The 6,511-nt window shown below is 38.5% G+C and overlaps 1 non-coding gene across 1 annotated transcript; it reads left to right on the top strand.

Moving 5' to 3' along the window:
* The first annotated feature begins 2,133 nt into the window (after window positions 1–2,133).
* Window positions 2,134–2,241, top strand: LOC150019332 (U6 spliceosomal RNA). The gene has a single exon (XR_016509390.1). It is a non-coding gene; the product is annotated as a U6 spliceosomal RNA (small nuclear RNA).
* Window positions 2,242–6,511: the final 4,270 nt, after the last annotated feature.

Genomic DNA, 6,511 nt, shown 5'->3' with positions numbered 1-6,511 from the left:
TATTTTAAATGCTTGGTTTCTCTAACATAATAAGATATACAGGTTTGTTTTTTGTTTTTTCTTTTAAATGATTTCTTCGGTCTGAAATAACTACGCATCCTTAAAAATGCCGGGTAATAGAGTAAACAATACTTGACTTTAGAAGGCAACAAAACCACAATATAATCTTCTAAGAAGAAAAAAATATGCAGTTTTAAGATATATGAACTGTGTCTTCAAACATCTTTGACTGTCATTGTTTTCTAAATGCTACTGGAGCGCCCTCTGGTGTTTTTTATTTAACATTTTTCCATCTCCAGGATCCTATTTCCTTTGAGAAAGAGAATTCAGGGAGAGAGTAACAACTTTCATTTACATCATAGTTGACTTTTTAAAAAGTACTTTCATGTGTATTATTTTGCCTAATTCTCCAAATTTTTTATTTTACCTTTGTTTCTTGAGGGTAATGCCATTTTTCATATTCTTTGAGTGACTTGCAGATAGCAGACCCCCCAACAATGTAGCCAGTGAGGCAGGCAGGGCTAATTTTATTAACCTCAATGAATGAATCCTGTGTTGCAGGGAAAAAAGACAGTATGATTTTTTTTCATAAGCAAGTCAGAGAAATCTTCAAGATTCAGAGAATCAAAGTATTCTATGATCGTCATGCTAACATTATCTTAAGGATGGATGGTAACAATTAGGAAATGTCCTTGTTCTTAGCAGATACTTGCTGAAGAAGTTAAAAGTAAATTTGATGAAATTTAAAATTTACTTTCATATAGCTTGTCAAAAGTGTGTGTGTGAGAGAGAGAGAGAGGGAGAGAGAGAAAGTAAATGTGACAAAAAATATTAATTGGTACATTTGGTGAGGGACATAGAGGTGTTCATTGTCCTAAATTTTTTAATTTTTAAATTGTGAAACTTTTAAAAATAAAAATTTGGATCAATAAACATGGATGGTTTCCAATCCCAAATTTCATAAGTAAATCACTTTTTAAAATATGACAGGTAATCAATCAACCTTGGGCTAAACATATTTACAGGCCAATTTTTTCCTTATGGTTAAAACTAAAGTCTGCATCTCTTGTTTCCTCTTTGGAGCATCACAGAGTAAGTTCAGGCCTTCTGAGAGCTGAGGACAGCTGTCATGTCCCCTGCTCCCCACCACCATGTCTTCTTTATTCCTAATTAAATGTATCTACATATACTTAAACTCAATATTCCATATGAAGTCTAATAATATACGTATTCCAAATAATATTCCAGTAAATGTAGGCTATATTTATTTATTCTTTAGTCAGCCATCTTCATTGTTGACAAATATTGAACTGTATAAAATACTTAAGTATTTCCTTTCTGGAATGCTATGAAGCCAGAATGCTCTGATTCTATCACTTTAACATAAGGCTAGACCATTAGTCTTCTCTGAAGTTTCAAGGTCTCAGGAAATAAGGCATTTAATAATATAAAAGAAAAACTATATCCTTCTTATTTTATTGCTATTAAATAACATTTTTATCTTTTCCCCATTTCTGCCAATAAAACTTTGTTCTATAGGTCTGCTTATAATATAGCTAATGAAATTGTTGAATCTAAAAATGAAAGTCTTTAGAATTAACTGAAAGAATCTGGGACAGAGATAAAAGAGGTGTCCCTTCTTGCAGCTATAAAAAGAGAAATAAAATTCTACATCCCAAGAATATCATTTATTCTCCTTAACAAGATGAAGACATGTGAATAGTCACAACTGTTACTAGAATTTCTTCTGTTTGTTGTTCAAAAGAAATTCATTCTCTGTTAATATTTTTTTTTAACTGAAAGGTCTTTGAGAATTTAAAAGCTTTAGGAAGTGTTGCCTTGTCCAGTGAAAATGATATCCTAGAAGAATCAGCAATCCTGGTTGCCTTATTGATAAGGTTTTGACCTGATAATAATATTGTAAACAACAGCTCTGCATTTCTAAGCAGCCTTAATTTTTCTGACAACTTAAAAAAGAATCATTGGCATATTTCTTTTCTCCACATGCACAATGTGAAAATATTAACTGTTCCATAATAATGGAATAATTAAAAGCCTATGCCTTTGCTATATTTACTTTTTAAAAATCTGAGCACCTAAATCTATGTTTAATTTATATTAATAAATTCATGGGTGCTCGCTTCAGCAGCACATATCCTAAAATTGGAACAATACAAAAAAAGATTAGCATGGCCCCTGCGCAAGGATGACATGCAAATTTGTGAAGCATTTCATATTTTTAAAGAGCTTCTGCTCAGCAAAAGAAAACATCAGCAAGACAAAAAGGGAACCAACCATATGGGAAAACAGATTTGTCAATGATACTTCAGACAAGGGATTGATCTTCAAAATATATAAAGAACTTATACATCTCAACACCAAGAAGGCACCCAATTAAAAAAAGGGCAAAGGACCTGAACAAACACTTCTCCAAAGAGGACATACAGAGGGCCCATAAGCATATGAAAGAAAGAATGCTCAATATCACTAGCCATCAGAGCAATGCAAATAAAAACCACAATGAGATACCACCTCACAACAGTCAGAATGGCCATCATCAACAAATCAACAAACAAGAAGTGCTGGCGAGGATGTGGAGAAACAGGAACCCTAGTGCACTGTTGGTGGGAATGCAGACTGGTGCAGCCACGGTGGAAAACAGTATGGAATTACCTCAAAAAACTGAAAATGGAATGGCCTTTTGAACCAGAAATTCCATTGCTGGGATTATATCTGAAAAATCCTGAAACCCCAATTCAAAAGAACCTATGCACCCCTATGTTCATAGCAGCGCTATTTATAACAGTCAAGTGCTGGAAACAGCCTAAGTGCCCATCTGTAGATGAGTGGATCAAAAAACTGTAAAATATTTACACAATAGAATACTATGCAGCAGAAATAAAGAAGGAACTCCTTCCTTTTGCTACAACATGGATGGAACTGGAGAATATTATGCTTAGTGAAATAAGCCAGGCAGTGAAAGACAAATACCATGATATCACTTAATACAGGAAACTCATGAACAACACAAACAAATATGCAAAATTGAACCAGAGGCATGTAAACAAAAAGGAGACTAACAGTTACCAGGGGGTAAATAGGGGAAAGGTCTAGTCAAGGAACATGTATAAATGACCTATGGACATGGACAACGAGGTGGGGATTGACTGTGGGAGAACGGATGGGCTAGGGGGGAGCAGTGGGGGAAATAGTGGGACAACCATAATAGAAAAATAATAAATAAATTAAATGTTAAACAAACAAACAAACAAATAAATAAATCCATGCGTGACAATACAAATGGAAGCATGACAGGTAGGGAAAATGATTCCAGATCCAGAATAAGAATTCACCCCAGTGAGACTAATAAGAGGGAACCATGTAATCAGTCACGGAGTGGCTGTCTGGTCCCCCTTAGGTATTATACTATATTGGGGACCCAGGGGTGGGTGCTGGTATCAATCTGGGCACTCAGCAATAGCAGAACCAGGACATCCTTGGTAAGGAACGTCTGTGCACTTGGGCCCATGTTCACCCCTACAGCCACCACATTGATAACTCCACTGAGCAAGCACTTGAGAGGGCTGCTGAACAACTTCCCTAGGTCGGGTGGCCTTGTCAACCTGATTATTGACAATCTCTTCCAAAATCAGGCCTTTTGGTGGGATTCACATGGAACATAAATTTCCTCACACAGTGCCTGTTATGAAGGTTCCACCCACAAATATTTCCAGTCTTCCTTATTACCAATTTTTCAACCTCAATCCTTCAAAGGCCCTGATCATCTAACTAAATCATTAATTACTGCCTCTTAATCAATGTAGACCCATACTTCACACTATTTCATTGCTGTGAAAAAGGACTCAAAGAGATGTAATGCTTAATGTTCTGTACCCTGGCAGGATTTCCCAAGTCTACCCCTACCAGCTGCCAGGATATTATGTAGAGTATTGTAAAGCAAGCTGAAATTCTCTTCCTCCTCTACAAACTGACCATAGGAAATCTTGCTGAGGGGTGGAAGTGTGGTAGGAATGTGAGTCAACTGCTCAAGCAAATTTATTGTGTCTAGAATCTTCTTGGGTCAATCCTACAACTATCACTTCCACTTGATAATGCTGTCTTCTTGGGTACATCCAGCCTTATAATTCTGTGGATCCAATAATACCCATTTCATGGTGAGAAACTCAGATACGTAGTGTGATCACCTAGTGTCTCATGCCCAAGCATTTTTAATCAGAACCAAGACTGAAGTCAACACAACTTTGTTCTAAAACTTTAGGTTTTCCGTGATTCTACTATTGGAACATGCCATAGGCTCCATACAGCATTCTGCCACAGACCCTTAAAAGCCACTCAGTCCGTAAAAGGAAAGCATCAGAGTTGTTCTAGACAGTCCAGATTAACTGGGTTTCTCTTGCTCTGAGTTCTGCTCAAAGCTGCAGTTTTTTAAGTCACACAGGTGAGACCTGCCCAAAGATGTCTCCTGCACTGATTTCTTACTCATTAGCAAGTCCTCACTTCTCTCTTACAAACAGAGCCCCATTTTATTCAGGGAACAGTTAGTAATGAGCTCCCTCAGCTCCAGAAAACCTATGATTGGTCTAATCCCATTCCCCTTTGCTAGTGACTGATTTAGGGTTGACATATGACTCCATTCTGGTGAGTGAGACATCAGGGGAAGTCTGCTGGGAGGGAGACGGGGTGAGGGAGTAATTTTCCTCTTGATTTTTAAAAAGGAGTTGAGGGGAGAGGCATAGAGAAGATGCTGTCCTTCCTTCCTTTGGATGTTGCTACATAAGGACATGACAGGCTGGAGCTCCAGCCACCACCTTGCAACCAGATGAGAAAGGCAAGAGTGGTGGAGAGGTTGAGCCCTGGCATCACTGGACAACAGAGTTCACCATTCCCTCCCACCATTCTACTCCCACAGGTTTTGAATGAAGTGCACCTTAATACTCTTCTATGGCAAAACCGTGTGGTTCTCAAGGCTTTGCCCTCAATGCTGTTCACTCCAGAAAATCAGAGCTGACTTTTTGTTAACTGCTCCATTCTTGCATACTTAGAGATACCCAGAATCAACTGAATTCTGCTTTCAACCTCAACCAGGTCAGATCATTAATTCCAGGTTGACCCATTTCCCTGGTAATCTGTTTTCTTTCAAAAGTCCTGCTACTGTTTTTATTTATTTCATTGTAAGTCACAGAAATCAACTCTTGCTCATTTAAAATAATAAAGTGTTATTAAAGTGATATTAGGCAGGTCATAGAATTATAGAGGACTAGAAAACACTTTCAGAGATATTCAGCTTGACATTATGTCCAAACCTTGCAGCAGGACTGATCTGGTCACCACATGCCTGCCCTCAGGCCACAGATGCTGCAGACTGAACCACCAATACCACCCCTGGACACAAGACACCACCATCAGCATGGTTGCCATTGCTGCCCCAGGAAATTAAATCTGCAGTAAGGAAAGAAGGAGAGCTTTGCTTATTCTCACATCCATGTTCCATCTCTCCCACCATTTGCTAGCTACTGCTTCAACACCCCTCCATTGTCCAGTCTAGAAGGGAAGGAAAATTTAGAGAAAAAAGACTACACTCTGCATGACCAGTACTGTTGCAATCAGATATTGATGCTCTTTGGGTGTAGTGTCTTTTAAGTACTGGATTCCTTCTTGATTGAGGAATTCCTGGGGGTTTCACAAAGAACCCTCTTCCCCATTAGGAATCTCCTACCTGCAATGTCTTGATAGGGATGATTCTTTCCACAATTAGCCAGCTGAGACTCTGCTTCAGCCCTTGACTTCCACCAGCCACCTCACTTCTCCGGGTGGATCTCTTTGGTAAAGCTCCTGTTAAGATTTCTAAAACTGTACCCCTTTGCAGGATCCACATTTGGTCCATGGAAAACACATGTGTTTACTTGTCCCCATTAAATCCTACTCTACTTCATTCTGTTACCAGACAGACTATTCTACCTGCCTCTAGCCATAAATTTGTTTTCTTTATTTCAGATACCATACCGAGTCCTCCAGGTTTCAGAGAAAACATCTGAAGTTTTTTTAGCTTTTTTCTTCTCTTGGCTTCAGATGAGGGGAGAGTGCTTTTCCATCATCCTCACCTGGAGGTAAAAAGGGCACATGTAGCACATGGACAACTCTCTCCAAAGAGACCCTCCCTCCCAACCATTTCTACTTTTTCCCATGAATTCTTTGCCCTCCCTTACATACAAATAGATGAGCTAATGCTGGCAGATGAAATTTTCTCTCCTACATAAGGTACTCTAGTACCTTGCCTTAGAATGCAAGGATAATTTTGGCACCCATATTGCTTGGCCTTAGAATTCTTTGCCAAAACTGAGACAATATGAAAAGCCCCCTTTGAATTTCCTGTTATATTTAATTATGGAATTACACATTGTACTTCTCTAGCCTACCAGGTTTTCCAGAGGCTCTGGAGTTCCTGTCAGGAAAAGATATGCTCAGGTTACTTACAATAATGGATAACTCA

This window comes from Furipterus horrens, unplaced genomic scaffold (assembly GCF_987537825.1).
Source record: "Furipterus horrens unplaced genomic scaffold, mFurHor1.1.pri manual_scaffold_2, whole genome shotgun sequence".
Classification (NCBI taxonomy): Eukaryota; Metazoa; Chordata; class Mammalia; order Chiroptera; family Furipteridae; genus Furipterus; species Furipterus horrens.
Note: the sequence above shows the minus strand (reverse complement) of the source record. Positions and strands in the feature narration are given on the sequence as shown.